At 46.8% G+C, this 16,524-nt stretch overlaps 1 long non-coding RNA gene across 2 annotated transcripts in view; it reads right to left on the minus strand.

The window, feature by feature from the left end:
- Nucleotides 1–8,427, minus strand: part of LOC143942516 (uncharacterized) — a 42,659-nt gene extending 34,232 nt beyond the window's left edge. Inside the window, exon 1 of one of the 2 annotated variants that reach the window (XR_013264801.1) lies at nucleotides 8,114–8,427. This is a non-coding gene — a long non-coding RNA (uncharacterized LOC143942516). Of the gene's footprint in view, nucleotides 1–6,924; nucleotides 6,948–8,113 lie in introns of those variants that run through there. The other variant, XR_013264803.1, reaches the window with a different exon arrangement.
- Between the last annotated feature and the right edge of the window lie 8,097 nt (nucleotides 8,428–16,524).

Here is a 16,524-nt window from a genome sequence, read left to right on the forward strand (position 1 = left end):
TCCATATTACCTATTCTATAAGCTGGGACTGGCCCTCTAGTGGCGGAATTGTATCACTACATCCCTCCTTTGGATTTCCTGATGGCTATTATTTATGAATGAAATAAGAGAATCCTGGAGTTTGTTTGATTTGCTTATTCACTTCGTTTGAAGGTGAGAGTTCTGGGAGCCTTGAGTAGCGGACATTCTATCATTATTCTATCATTGATCCCTTCTCCATTTCTTATATTTTTATCCGTGCTGTTTTATGGACTATATTTTTCACGGCATTATATGTATGCACATATTTATATTAGTTTGAATTTGTGTATTTTATTTGAGTGGCACGATTTGCGCAGGACCCACCCCTCTATATCCAGTACACATCTGTGCCACCTCATCAGTGCACATCTGTGCCATCAATCAGTGCACATCAGTGCCACCTCATCAGTGCCCATCAGTGCAGGCTTAACACCAGCAACCATGTCTAAACGAGTCTTTTCCGCCGAGGAGGCGTACAAAATTCTTTCCACGGCCGACGAGAGCAACGGGGAGCTCTCCTCTTCAGATTCTCTTTCAGATTCGGATTCTGAAGCCGACATAAATTATGAGCCAGTCCTCAGCAGTGAAACACTGACTGAATCCGAGGAGGAAGATATCTGGCCCATCAAACAAAGGCGTTCTAGTGAGGCAGTGCCGTCCACCAGCACCGAAGTGCCATCCACCAGCACCGCAGTGCCCCGGCAAGAAAGGCCAAGTACCAGTGGGCTGTCATCTCAGCCCCAAAGGGTTAGGAGCCATGCCGGCCTTCCCTATGCCCTTCAGAACCCCTTATGGCTTCCTCCTAATTCGGGAGAGGCCAATGTTCCCCCTTTCACTGCCCAGCCAGGAGTCCAGGTAGACACGGAGAATTTTACCCCAATAGATTTTTTTCATTTCATTTTTACGGAGGATATGTTGTCGTCAATTGTGGCCCAGTGCAACCTGTATGCACAACAATTTATTTTGAAAAATCCGACATCTTATTATGCCCGTCCCTACGAATGGAGAGACCTAACGGTGGAGGAGTTTTTCTAGGCCTCACATTTAACATGGGACTCAACAAAAAAAATCAATTGCGTATCTATTGGTCAACCCACCCCCTCCACCACACACCGCTCTTCTCCGCGGTAATGCCCAGAACCAGGTATCTGATGATCATGAGGTTCTTACATTTCAGCGACAATACCCAGTGCCTTCCACGAAATGACCCAAATTACGACAGGCTTTACAAAATTCGACCAATACTTCATAATTTTTCACAAACATTCCCCAAATTGTTTACCCCGGACCAACACATATGTGTGGATGAGTCCCTTATTAAATTTAGTGGTAGGCTTAAAATGAAGCAATTTATGCCCAGCAAAAGGGCCCGCTATGGAGTGAAGATCTACAAATTATGCGACCGAGCCACAGGGTACACATATTCATTCATAGTGTACGAAGGGAAGGACACCCAGCTGCAGCCCCCTAATTGTCCAGACTACTTGGGATCCAGCGGGAAAGTTGTTTGGGACCTCATATACCCCCTATTGGATAAAGGCTTCCACCTGTATGTAGACAACTTCTACACATTTCTGCCCCTGTTCCACAACCTTCACCGGAAGAAGACGCCAGCATGTGGCACCGTAAAAAGGAATCGGAAGGGCTTTCCTCAAAGTCTTGTGAATAAGAAGCTGCGAAAAGGAGAAACCGCAAGTCTGAGAAACAAGGAGGTTCTGGCAGTGAAGTGGAGGGACAGAAGGGATGTATATATGTTGTCTTCTATCCACAATGATACGTTCGTGGAAATCCCCAGAAGGAATGGCCCCGTAAAAAAAACAAAATGCATTTATGAATACAATTTGTTCATGGGGGGAGTCGACTTCAACGACCAAATGATGGAACCATATCTTGCCACAAGACGGACATACCATTGGTACAAAAAAGTAGCAATTTTTTTTTTAATTGGCCATTTACAATTCCTATGTCATCTACCGCAACTCCACCCAAAACCCCAAACGTTTCTTTGGCTACCAGGAGGAAGTTTTCACTGCCCTTATTTTCCCAAACGGCCCACCAGAAAATATCCGATCAGATGTTGTTAGTCGACTCTCCGAGCGCCACTTTCCCGATAAAATCCCTCCCAAACCAACAGGCCAAAGACGTCAAAAAAGATGTAAGGTGTGTACCAGAGCAGGAGTCAGAAGAGACACATCTTATTATTGTGCACAATGTCCTTCCCAACCAGGCCTCTGCATAGGCGACTGTTTTCGGCGTTACCATACTTCAATACATTTTTAGTGAAGTATGGTAAACATAATCCTCAGTTTCTGCCTTCATACACCTTCACACCCCTTATGCCACTGCCTGCTCTGTAACTGACCCTGGCTTGTTATTTGGCCACTCTTATGCCTGCCGATTCTGTACATACCGTTGCCTGATCTGGAACTGACCCTGGACTGTTATTCGACCATGCTTCTGCCTAACGATTCTGTACATACCTCTGCCTGATCTGGAACTGACACTGGACTGTTATTCGACCATGTTTCTGCCTAACGATTCTGTACATACCTCTGCCTGATCTGGAACTGACCTTGGACTGTTTGACCACGATATTTGCCTGCCTCTTGGACTGATCTTGTATTCTGCAACTGGACTAGTGGGATTCAACACGGGGTCTCACATATGTGAGGGGCTCCAGTATAGTTTTTCTGGATGAAGAAAACATTTTTCTTTGTTTTCTTATTTCTAGATTAGGGTCTGGAGACTCGGAGGCTTCAAAGAGATTTGGGAGGGAGAAGCCTCTACCCCTATCCCCATTCTGTCCTGAACGAGGCTCTACTTCTGTCTGCTTCCTGTAGGACTTACTGCCGTCATGCCGCACTGACCACACCACATGGACCTGCCTACTACCAGGACCAATATTTTTGGCACTGCTGACAATATCTCTGCACTGACCCTGGACTGTATATGGACAGTATCCCTGCCTGCTGCCTGAAAAATTGTGTTCGCTGTTGCTGACCAAGTCCCTGCCTGCTGCCTGGACCAGTGATATCCTCCTGTGGACAACTGCGCTTCTAAAACCACAGGTAATCTTTTCTTTACCCTTTGCTCAGCATAATGTATTTGGGGGTGTAATTCTTGGTATGTGCAGGCTATGTGTCCCTGGAACGCCGACTGTGTTCCTTGCATGTTGCGCCTCTGTATGTGGCCAGGCTGTGTAAACGTCTCACACATGTGGTATTGCCATACTCAGGAGGAGTAGTAGAATGTATTTTGGGGTGTTATTTTTGCTATGTAAATGCTATGCGTTGGAAATATCTTATAAACGGACAACTTTGTGTTAAAAAAAAATGCGTTTTCATTTTTTTCCACATTTTCCAAAAACTTCGGGAAAAAAATGAACCATTGAAAAGACTCATTATGCCTCATAGATTATACGTTGGGGTGTTAGCTTTCCAAAATGGGGTCGTTTTCTGGACGTTTCCATTGCCCTGGTGTTTCAGGGCCTTCAAAACTGTAAGGCCGCGTACACACGGGCGGACTGTTCGCCCAACTTTGTCCGCTGAACAGTGTTTCGGCAGACAGTCCGCTCGTGTGTGGGCTTCAGCGGACAGTTTCAGCGGACAGTCTGACGAACAAAGTTTTTCGGAATTTCTGTAAAACTGTCCGCTGAAACTTGGTTTGAGCGGACAGTCCGCCCGTGTGTAGGCTTGTTCGTCAAACTAAGTTCCGTGCATGCTCAGAAAGGATTTACACGGCGAAGGTTGCATTGCAGTGTATTGGACGTCGTATTTTTCGTCCCGTCGTACGTGCCGTTCACGTCATCGCGCAAGTTTCAGCGGACTGTTCGTTCGTCGTGTGTGGTCAAGTCCGTCCATGCTAATTTTGAGCGGACTGTCCGCTCAAACTGTTTGACGAACAAAGTTGGGCGAACAGTCCGCCCGTGTGTACGCGGCCTAATAGGTGGTTGAGAAATGAAATGTGCAATTTATGCTCCTAGAATGTCTGAAGGTGCTACTTCAAAATTAGGCCTCTGTATGTGGTCAGGCTGTGTAAAAGTCTCACACATGTGGTATCGTTATACTCAGGAGGAGTAGGAGAATGTATTTTGGGGTGCCATTTTTGTTATGTAAATACTATGTGTTGGAAATACCTTTTAAATGGACAACTTTGTGTAAAAAAAAAAAAAGCGTTTTCATTTTTTTCCACATTTTCCAAAAACTTCTGGAAAAAAATTAACCATTGAAAAGACTCATTATGCCTCATAGATTATACGTTGGGGTGCTAGCTTTCCAAAATGGGGTCATTTTCTGGACGTTTCCATTGCCCTGGTGTTCCAGGGCCTTCAAAACTGTAATAGGTGGTTGAGAAATGAAATGTGTAATTTATGCTCCTAGAATGCCTGAAGGTGCTACTTCAAAATTAGGCCTCTGTATGTGGTCAGGCTGTGTAAAAGTCTCACCCATGTGGTATCATTATACTCAGGAGTAGGAGTATGTATTTTGGGGTGTTATTTGTGGTATGCACATTCCATGTGGGAGAAATAAGCTATTACAATGAAAATTTTGTGAAAAAAAAAAAATCTTAATTTTGCAAAGAATTGTGGTAAAAAATGACAACTTAAAATAACTCACCATGCCTCTTACTAAATACATTGGAATGTCTACTTTCCAAAAAGGGGTAATTTGGGGGGCATTTGTACTTTCCTGGCTTGTTAGGGTCTCAAGAATGGAGATAGGCCTTAGTACATCAGATGTGATCTTTTTTTGCAAATCTTTATGATTTGCACCATAGCTTGTAGACTCTATAAATTTCACACAGATCATATAATATGCAATAATTTGGGTTATTTTTACCAAAGATGTGTAGTAGTATAAATTGTGGCCAAAATTTATGAAGAAAAATTGCTAATTTGCAAAATGTTATCACAGAAACGAAGAAAAATTCATTTTTTTTCAAAATTTTCGGTCTTTTTTCATTTATAGCGCAGAAAAGAAAAAACCGAGAGGTGATCAAATACCACCAAAAGAAAGCTCTATTGGTATGACGAAAAGGACAAAAAATCATTTGGTTACAGTGTTGCATGAATTGTCATTCAAAGTGTGAGAGCACTGAAAGCTGAAAATTGGTCTGGGCATGAGGGGGGTTTAAGTGCCCAGTAAGCAAGTGGTTAAATAAAGTCTTTGGCGGGACTGGTTTGTTCTCTGGAGAGATAAATATGACCTCCTGGAGGGTGTTATTTGTTTTAGAAGATTATTTACTCTCGCATTTGAATCTGCGTGATTTGGAGCAAGAGGGAGTCCCCTATTCCCTTGGTGGTCTACTGCACATGGTTCCCAGTCTCCTTTTACTAAGGCCCAATCTGGCCCCAATACACGTCTGATTGCCCGCTCTACCTCCACCCCATTTAAGTTATAGCTATCTCGTAGCCCTAGAATATTTTCCACAAATTCTGCTGGACCTAATTTGGGGTGCTTAATATGTTAGGTGGCTTTTTGCACATCACTTTCAGTCCAGGGCCGATATATGGTCATAGTAAGAGGCTGGACTTGTCCATTTATGTTTTGGCCTGCCATTGGATTAGGGACCTCAATCAGAGGGCACATATTCTCCTCCTCGTCCTCCCCAGGGTATCTTGTGGGAGCTCTTCGATTTCGGGCTTCCCCCGCCTGTGCCCACCCCTTAGCAATGGCTTCCATTAATGTCCATTAATGTCTCTATCATGGATCTGTTTAACCTAGGGCTGTCATGGGCTGCTTGTGCAATAGGGGAGACACCCAAGCCTTCCTATGGGGGCTGGTTGGGTCCCTTCTGAGGGGTGGAGGCTTGAAGGGGAAGAGGGTGTGACTGCAGGATGAAGGGGTTAGTTCCAGCCCCCTGCGGCAGGGTGGGATATGTTGGTTGTGGAGGGGGCGGGGCATGATAGGGCGGTGGTTGCTGCACTATACACATAGTATCATCTTCTTCATCAACCAAAGGCAACTGCATTTGGGATTTATTCCTTTGGTTTGATTTAGCTTTACTTTCTGCTCTTCTCTGCGCTTGTTGCAACCATTCCTCTGTTACCGTATATACTCGAGTATAAGCCGAGATTTTCAGCCCCTTTTTTTAGGCTGAAAGTGCCCCCCTCGGCTTATACTCAAGTCACCGCCGTCTGTCTACCCGATCAGCGTGTCGTGCAGACAGACGGCGGCCATTCCACTATTCAAAAGCCGCGCCTCCCTGTTTGTGATAGGCGGAACACTCAATTTCCCAGCAGTCAGTGGTCCGCCTATCACGGACATCCGCTCATCCTCATACTACGGACGAGGATGAGAGGATGTCCGTGATAGGCGGAACACTGACTGCTGGGAAATTGAGTGTTCCGCCTATCACAGACGGAGGCGCAGCTTTTGAACAGTGGAATGGCCGCCGTCTTTCACAGACGAGGAGAAGAGGTGCGGCGATCCTGGCATGTTTTTACATGCAGATCGCTGCAGAAGGACACAGGCTGCAGAAGGACAAAGAGGCACAGGACACAGGTAGGCTGGACACAGGGATGGACACACAGGGATGGACACACAGGGATGGACACACGGATGGACAGGCATGTCTCACCCTCGGCTTATACACGAGTCAATACGTTTTCCCATTTTTTTTGTGGTAAATTAGGGGCCTCGGCTTATATTCGGATCGACCTATACTCGAGTATATACGGTACTTGAAGTCCATATCGCTTCTGATCCTTTGGTCCAAACATTTTAATTCTATCTACTAAAGCTTGACAACCCCTCACTGTTAGTTTCCCATTAAACCCACAGTCCTTTTCCCACTTACGGCAATATTTAACATTCTTTGGACTTTTACCATGCATACATTTCTTATCACCTTCTAATGGTACATTTGGTACACAGCAACAACACAAACCAGCACAAGAAATACCTTTGCAGAGTCTATTCCCCATGTCTCTCTCTCTCTCACACACACACACACACACACACACACACACCAAAAAACAAAAAAAGGGAAGTGCACTAGAAGTCCGTGGGGGGGGGGAGGGTGAGTCCATTTTTTTTTAACCACAAATCTGCAGGGACACAGATATATATATATATCTCTGCCTTAGCAAACAAATTCCCTACCCTTAGCATTTAAGCGGCCCTTTTATCAATTTGTAAACCACCAGACTAGCAACCCTTGGATCATGAACAATAAGAATACAAGAAAAGCAAAAATATCAAGACACTCCACACTCAGTAGAGAATTAAAAAAAAAAATCGCTGCAGTAAGGTTAAACATGAGGAAGAAAGACCAAGAGAGTTAGTCTCATGTGTTAACAAATGCAGCAAAAGGAACAGTGCTGGAAATATTGCTCTCGAGAGAAAAAGAGAAAAAGAATCGATCTATGGGGGGGAAGTGTTGCTGAGAAAGTTAGCCTACTCGCACATTCACTTCCTCTTTTGTCTCAACCATCAAAAACCTGAAATGGCCACCGTGACTCTCTGTAATCTATCCAGAATACTTGTAGTCACTATTCACAACAATTATCAATCATCTTCCGGTACCTTATATTTTTTGTAATCTGTCTCGGACAGCGGGCTACGTCTATTTACCAGAGGCAACGTCTCCAAGTGCCTCTGTCTTCGGCCCCTGTGTCACCTAGCCACAGTGCCGGTGTCTTGTCACATAACGTCCTCCATCCGATAGTGTCCGCTGCGTACTGCGCGTGCGCAGTACACAGCAACACAGATTCCGAAAATTGCCGAGGATGAACAGCGCCTGCGCCGTGAGTCCAGGTTCTATCCCCACTATCCAAGTGGACATAGAGTAGGAATAAAAAAGAGCCGAGTGCAGCGAGGCCGAGCCCGAAGCGTGGCGAGCGAAACTCGCCTGCGAGGGGCCCTCTAATATTCACAACCCTATGTCCGCTTGGATGGTGGGGCTACCACCTCTGCCGCTCAGCTTCGGAGATTTTCCGAAGCTTCGTCTGCTCCGTACTGCGCATGCGCAGTACGGCCCGGACACTATTTGATGGCCAGACATTATACGGCAGAACACCGGCATACTCAATAAATAAAAAAAAATAAAAAAATGACCTTGAGTAGAAGAGAAAAGAAAAGATCTGTCTTACCTTTCACAGACGGAGGACTGGATTGAATAAATCCAGTAGCAGAGCTTAGGTGTGGTCCCGGAACCGACCAGCATCTTTTTACCACTTAACTTGAATGGGAGGACCTAGGTCTCGGCGAGAGGGAGTCTGATACTGACCCATATTTTGGACGGAACCGTTCGATCCACCACCTAATCCTTGCTTCCGGCTCGAAAGGACCATGATGTCAGTAAAATTCCATTCTCTTACTGATCAGTCAATTCCGGTCATGTTGATTAGAAGACAGATTTATTACAGATGTACAGTACAAACGGATGAGGGACCCTTTCAGCAGAAGGTCCACAGAAAAATCACACATATAAACCTGTAAGCAACTACTTTATAGTAATATTTGGCAACCTGCCATTGGCTAAGGCACACTGGTGACTCATGGTGCATTGTCAGCTTTATTGCAAAATCCAGAGTGTCTTTACAAGGTTTTCTATTATGTAACATCTGCTAGTTTCTTAAGTATTGCCCCAGGCCTTGGTCAGGACTTAAGAAAGTTGCATAAACATTAAGCCAGCGCCCTTTTTAGCTACACAAATTACATATAAGGAACAAGGCAAATATCGATATCACCTGCAATTCTTTGCATATTTCTTATCATAAGCGTACATTGATTGGTTTGCGCAAAATTTATAGCGCCTACAAAATAGGGGATAGATTTATGGCATTTTTAAAATTATTTTCTTTTACTAGTAATGGCGGTGATTTTTATCGTGACAGGCGACATTGCAGCGAACACATCGGACACTTTTGACACTATTTTCAGACCATTGGCATTTATACAGCAATCAGTGCTATAAAAATGCACTGATTACTGTATAAATGTCGCTGGCAGGGAAGGGGTTAACACTAGAGGGGGTGATCAAGGGGTTAACTGTGTTCCCTAGGGAGTGATTCTAACTGTAGGAGGAGGGGACTGACTAGAGGAGGAGCCCAATCGGTGTTCATACTTAGTATGAACACACAATCGGTCTCCTCTCCCCTGACAGGATGTGGATCTGACACAGATCCATGGTCCTGCTCTATAACGAGCGATTACAAGTGCCCGGCGGGCATCGCGGCCACCAGGCACGCGCATCCACTCCTCGGTAACGTGGTGCGTGTGCACCCCCTATACTGCCAGGAAACTGAGGACATCATATCATGCCCGTCCAGGATGTGAGATCCCATCTGCGGACGTCATATGACTATGGGCGGGTAAGTAAGTGGTTAAGTATGAAAAATTAATGGTGCATCCAGTTTTTGTTTGTTTTTTGGTTATTTTTTGCGCTTTTTTCAGCCACTCCAATTAAAGGGGTTAACTGTGTTACCTAGGGAGTGATTTTAATTGTGGGGGGGGAGGGGACTGACTAGGGGAGGAGACCGATCGGTATTCATACTTAGTATGAACACTTGATCTGTCTCCTCTCCCCTGACAGGGTGTGGATCTGACACAGATCCACGGTCCTGCTCTGTAACGAGCAATTGCGGATACTGGGCACTCGCATCGGCTCCTCGTGACGCAATGCACGTGCGCCCCCTATATCACCAGGAAACCGAGGATGTCATATGACGCCCGTAGGGTTGCCACCTGTCCGGTTTTCACCCGGACAGTCTGGATCTTGACACATGTGCCCGGGTTTCCGCCTGCTGGAAACCCGGGCACACATTCCACGGACCTATGGCCGCCAGATCTCTGTCCCCGGCCGCAACATCTAGAGGGGCTGTGCGCATGATTCCGTGCCCGCTATCACTATGACACAGGTGCACTGCGCTCTGAGCCAGCAGGAGCCCTGCGATTGGCCGAACGGGCCATGGGCGGGGCAGGCCGGGCGGCAGACATGGGGGTCTGTGAATGGCCCTGCGGAGCTGGTGCTGGTCAGGTGTGGAGGCGGGGGTGGGGCTGCACTGTGGATTTGATCATCGTGCCTGCTTCCTCCCGGAGTCCTGCCTCACGATATGTTTCCTGAGGTCTCATCTGCTCTGTCAGCTCCTCTGTGTGCCCCCCATCTCCTCTGTGTGACCCCCTCCTCCTCTGTGTGACCCCCCATCTCCTCTGTGTGACCCCCCTCCTCCTCTGTATGACCCCCCATATCCTCTGTGTGCACCCCATCTCCTCTGTGTGACCCCCCATCTCCTCTGTGTGACGCCCTCCTCCTCTGTGTCCCCTCTCCTCCTCTGTGTCCCCCCTCCTTCTCTGTGTCCCCCCTTCCTCCTCTATGTGACCCCCCTCCTCTGTGTGACCCCCCTTCTCCTCTGTGTGACCCCCTCCTTCCTCTGTGTGACCCCCACTCCTTCCTCTGTGTGACCCCCACTCCTTCCACTATGTGACCCCCCTCCTTCCTCGGTGTGACTCCTCCCTCCTCTGTGTCACCCCCTCCCGTGTCACTCCCCCTCCTCTGTCACCCCCTCCTTTGTCACCCCCTCCTCCTCTGTGTCAGCTCCCCCTCCTCTGTGAAAGCTCCACCTCCTCTGTGTCAGCTCCCCTTCCTCGCTCACCCCCTCTCGCTCACCCCCCATCTCTCTCTCTCACTCACCCCTATCTCTCTCTCTCTTGCTCACCCCCATCTCTCTCTCTCACTCACCCCCTCTCTCTCTCGCTCACCCCCTCTCTCTCGCTCACCCCCTCTCTCTCGCCCACCCCCTCTCTCTCTCGCCCACCCCCCTCTCTTTCTCTCTCTCGTCCACCCCCTCTCTCTCTCTCGCCCACCCCCCTCTCTCTCTCGCCCACCCCCTCTCTCTCACCCACCTCCCTCTCTCTCTCTCTCGCCCACCCCTCTCTCTCTCTCGCCCACTCCCTCTCTCTCTCTCGCTCACCCCCCTCTCTCTCTCTCGCTCAACACCCTCTCTCTCTCTCTCAACAAACTCTCTCTCTCTCGCTCAACACCCTCTCTCTCTCTCTCTCGCTCAACACCCTCTCTCTCTCGCTCACCCCCCTTCTCTCTCCCTCTCTCTCGCTCACCCCCTCTCTCTCTGCCTCTCGCTCACCCCATCTCTCGCACCCACCATTTTTTTCTCTAATCCCCCCTCTTGCACCTCCACCTTCTCATCCCCATCCTCTCACCCCCACCCCCTCTCTCTTATCCCCATCCCTCTCACCCCCACTCTCACGCCCTTTCACTAACCCCCCCTCCCCTCTCTCACCCCCTACCACCGCCTCTCTCTCACCTCCTCCTCTTACCTTCCCCTTTCTCGCCTCCCTCCCCCCACCTCTTTCCCTCCTCAGGGGATGGGGGCCCAATAATTGCTAACAGCAGCCTAGTGAGTGAATGCACAATTTCACATGTGTCCTAAATCCTGTGTTTTGCCGGCACACTTCTCCCCAAGGCTCCCCACACAATGGAAAGAAGGAAAACAGCACTACAGTAGAGGAGCTCCACCCCCAAACTCCAGCTCCCACACTTCCTGGCTCGAAGCGGCTCTCGGTAAGGCAGTCCAATGGGGGTCTTTTGGGGCAGGGGACACTAATGGGTGGGTTCCCTGATCTAATTGAGGGGGGGGACCAATATAAGGAAGGGGAGTCTGTGGGGAGGGAGGTGGACGATGTCACCAGGGCAGAGGACGGTGTCGGTAGGGCAGAGGACAGTGTCGGTAGAGCAGAGGACGGTGTCGGTAGGGCATTGGATGGTACCAGTAGTTTCAGTAAAATCCTATAGTGCATACCACAAAAAAATTTGCCATGCGCCGCTAAAGTGTTCGGGTTTGGCTTGAGGAAAAAGTGGCAACCCTAGACGCCCATCCAGCATGGGAGTTCCCATCTATGGATGTCTGTGTCAGATCCACATCCTGTCAGGGGAGAGGAGACAGATCATGTGTTCATACTAAGTATGAACACCCTGATCGGTCTCCTCCCCTAGTCAGTCCCCTCCCCTCACAGTTAGAATCACTCCCTAGGTAACACAGTTAATCCCTTTAATTGGAGTGGCTGAAAAAAGCGTAAAAAAAACAAAAAAAAAAAAAACAGGATGTACCATTAGTTTTTCCTTTTTTTTTATTTTGACTTTTTGCTATAATAAATATCCCACATTTTAAAAAAAAATGTCTTCAATTTAGGCCGATATGTATTCTACGTATTTTTGGTAAAAAAATCGCAATAAGCATATATTGATTAGTTTGCGCAAACGTTATAGTGCCTAAAAAATAGGGGATAGATTTATGGCCCTTTTTTAAATTTTTTTACTAGTAATAGTGGCGATTTTTATCGTGACAGGCGACATTGCAGCAAACACATCGGACACTTTTGACACTATTTTGAGACCATTGGCATTTATACAGCGATCAGTGCTATAAAAATGGGAGTGATTCTAACTGTGGGGGAGGAGGGGACTGACTAGGGAAGGAGACAGATGTCATATGTCTATGGGCGGGTAGGGAAGTGGTTAAGTTTGAAAAATTAATGGTACATCCTGTTTTTTTTTTTTTGGGGGGGGTTTTTACGCTTTTTTCAGCCACTCCGATTAAAGTCTATGAAGCCAAAAAAACACTTTTTCTGCCTCAAAGGAGCTCCTGTAATTCTTTGATGCAACAAGAGACCACACATTGCTTAGATAACGAGACCCGCAGAATACAGCGTAAATCTGGGGTGGAGTGCGGAAGTGTTAATGTGCTTTACATTGCTTTAGTGTGAATGGGACCTAAGAGCAGAAATTTCTAGCAGTCTCATGTAATGTGTCTCCAGGATATGACTGTCTCCGGAAGCGCGTCCCCAGTCCACAACAACTCCTATACAATGTCTGCAGTATCTGGCCATTTCTCGTATCGTGTCTGCAGTCTCTGACCATCTCCTGTAACATGTCTGCAGCAACTTACAATGTACTTTAAAACGTCCCTGACCATGTCTACAGTTTCTGATCATGCTCTATAGTATGTGTGCAGTCTCTGACCATCTCCTGCAACATATCTGCAGTTTCTAAGCGTCTCATATAACTTGTCTGCAGTCTCTGGTGATCCCCTGTAGCATATCTTCAGTCTTTGACCATAGCTCCCATCTGTCCCTCATTCCTCCTCATTTGTCCTTCATCTTGGTCTGATCTATAGAGTTGTATGTAAAATGCACTTTTTATCTTTCAAAAAGTGTTTCCCGGTGCTAAACCTTTCATCCGATTTCTAAATTGCTGCATTTGTACATTTTAAAAGCCAATATAAAGGAATAGGAGTGGTAAAAAAAAAAGTCCTTGTGCATTTAATTAATCTTTTTTTTTGGTTAATTCTCCTTTAAGGAGGTGTGGCAGGGAGCGTGTCCTATGCCTACATACGTTTGTTAGTAGATGTCTCTCATTCTCATCTCAAAATGTTGGGAGTTATGCTTTGACCATTTCCTATAGTATGCCTGCAGTTTCTGGCAACCTCCTGCAATGTGTCAATTGTCTCTAGTCATTTCCTGTAATGTGACCATCGCCTTTAAAGCAGAGGTCCACCCTAAAGTGGAGCTTCTGCTCATTGGAACCCTCCCCCCCTCCGGCGCCACAATTGGCACCGTTCAGGGGGGAGGGGGGTGCAGGTACTTTGCACTCTCTGACCATCTCCTCTACTGTGTCTGCAGTCTGTGATCATCTCCTGTAACATGCCTGCAGTCTGTGATCATCTCCTGTAACATGCCTGCAGTCTCTGATCATCTCCTGTAACATGCCTGCAGTCTCTGATCATCTCTTGTATCGTGTCTGCACTCTCTGACCATCTCCTCTACTGTGTCTGCAGTCTCTGACCATGTCCTCCACTGTGTCTGCGGTTTCTGACCATCTCCTGTGAAATGTCTGCAGTCTCTGACCATCTCCTGTGCAATGTCTACAGTCTCTGACCATCTCCTGTAACATATCTGTAGTCTCTGACCATCTCTCTACCATGCCTGCAGTCTCTGACCATCTCCTGTGAAATGACTGCAGTCTCTGACCATCTCCTGTAACATATCTGTAGTCTCTGACCATCTCTCTACCATCAAAATAATAAAAACAGTGTAGCGCTTCACTAATAGATGTGGTCAGCATAAATTATATAAATAAAGACAAAGATAATATGAATATGAATGCCTAAAGAAAAGTCCAACATTGGCCGCACATTCCACTATGTAGCAGGCCCGAGGGTGGCCGAACCGTCACAGAGGGGGGAAATTGGACTAGGCGGGTGTATTCATACGAGTCTGCTTGACTGTAACATCAGAGAGAAATGGATAAAATACTTCTTACCGACTTAGTTGGACTCATACAGTCATATGACAGTTGAGTCTAGAAAGCTTTAGGTCACAGTTTGGGACCAAGGAGTACAAAGAGGAAGGTCTGTTGAGCTGATGGATGAGCTCCAAACGATTGTAGGCCCTGTGATGGATCCTTTCAAATGGAACGTCAAGGTTGTATGTAGTCCAGCTCAGACGTAGCCCGTTGTACTGATGCTCCAATCTCACCCAAATCTCAGCCAGAGAAACAGAAAAAAGGAAAGAAGAAAAAAGGCTCCACATGGTGCAGGGCCCCTGTAGAAGACACATATGTCGAAACGCGTTGGGCGAGCTGTTGGCACCCTACATTGTTTTTAATCTTTATTTTAGACTTTCTATGTGATCACTAAGTCATTAATTATTTTTTGACTTCAATAAATCAACCTTTTTTATACCGCCTGACCTGCACCATGTGGAGCCTTTTTTCTTCTTTCCTTTTTTCTGTTTCTCTGGCTTAAACCTCCACAACGTCTCCCTCCCTATTTGGGTGAGATTGGAGCATCAGTACAACGGGCTACGTCTGAGCTGGACTACATACAACCTTGACGTTCCATTTGAAAGGATCCATCACAGGGCCTACAATCGTTTGGAGCTCATCCATCAGCTCAACAGACCTTCCTCTTTGTACTCCTTGGTCCCAAACTGTGACCTAAAGCCTTCTAGACTCAACTGTCATATGACTGTATGAGTCCAACTAAGTCGGTAAGAAGTATTTTATCCATTTCTCTCTGATGTTACAGTCAAGCAGACTCGTATGAATACACCCGCCTAGTCCAATTTCCCCCCTCTGTGACGGTTCGGCCACCCTCGGGCCTGCTACATAGTGGAATGTGCGGCCAATGTTGGACTTTTCTTTAGGCATTCATATTCATATTATCTTTGTCTTTATTTATATAATTTATGCTGACCACATCTATTAGTGAAGCGCTACACTGTTTTTATTATTTTGTTTGTTGAACTTTGTTTGTTTTCGGTGTTGGCTGCTGTTTTTGGCTGTTGAGGCCTTTTTCCACTTATACTAAATTGTAGCGCAGTGTTTTCCCCTTAACTGCATCTCTCTACCATGCCTGCAGTCTCTGACCATCTCCTGTGAAATGACTGCAGTCTCTGACCATCTCTTGTAACATGCCCACAGTCTCTGACTATCTCCTGTAACATGTCTGCAGTCTCTGACCATCTCCTGTAACATTTCTGCAGGCTCTGACCATCTCCTCTACCGTGTCTGAATAGTCTCTGACCATCTCCTGTGACACGTCTGCAGTCTCTGACCATCTCCTGTGAAATGTCTGCAGTCTCTGACCATCTCCTTTAACACGTCTGCAGTCTCTGACCATCTCCTCTACCATGTCTGCAGTCTCTGACCATCTCCTGTGAAATTACTGCAGTCTCTGACCATCTCTTGTAACATGCCCACAGTCTCTGACCAGTTCCTGTAACACATCTACAGTCTCTGCCCATCTCCTGTAACATGTCTGCAGTCTCTGACCATCTCCTGTACCATTTCTGCAGGCTCTGATCACCTCCTCTACCATGTCTGCACAGTCTCTGACCATCTCTTGTATCGTGTCTGCAGTCTCTGACCATCTCCTGTGAAATGTCTGCAGTCCCTGGCCATCTCCTGTAATATGTCTGCAGTCTTTGACCATCTTCTGTGAAATGTCTGCAGTCTCTGACCATCTCCTGTGAAATGTCTGCACTCTCTGACCATGTCCTTTAACATGTCTGCAGTCTCAGATCATCTCCTCTACCATGTCTGCAGTCTCTGACCATCACCTGTGAAATTACTGCAGTCTTCCTGCCATTCCTGCATTCTGACCATCTCTTGTAACATGCCCACAGTCTCTGACCATCTCCTTTAACACGTCTGCAGTCTCTGACCATCTCCTGTAACATGTCTGCAGTCTCTGACCATCTCCTCTACCATGTCTGCAGTCTGCTGTGAAATGTCTGCAGTCTGTAACATCTCCTGTAGTATGTCTGCAGTCTCTAGCATTCTATTCACTGGATATTATATGTGGCCCTTAATGTCAGGGGCCCCCTATATGCAGTGAGTGCCATAGACAGAGCTGGTGCTGTGCTACCCAGCTGGTGGAGGGTGTGATTGTGGTATTTGTAGCCTGCTGTCTGTTTCCAGCTGAGAGAAGTTGTTGCTGTGAGAAGACAGGAGCAGCTCTGCCTACTATATGAATGTCCTTAT

This window comes from Lithobates pipiens, unplaced genomic scaffold (assembly GCF_037356315.1).
Source record: "Lithobates pipiens isolate NorthernLeopardFrog02 unplaced genomic scaffold, aLitPip1_a1.2 Scaffold_1, whole genome shotgun sequence".
NCBI lineage: Eukaryota > Metazoa > Chordata > Amphibia > Anura > Ranidae > Lithobates > Lithobates pipiens.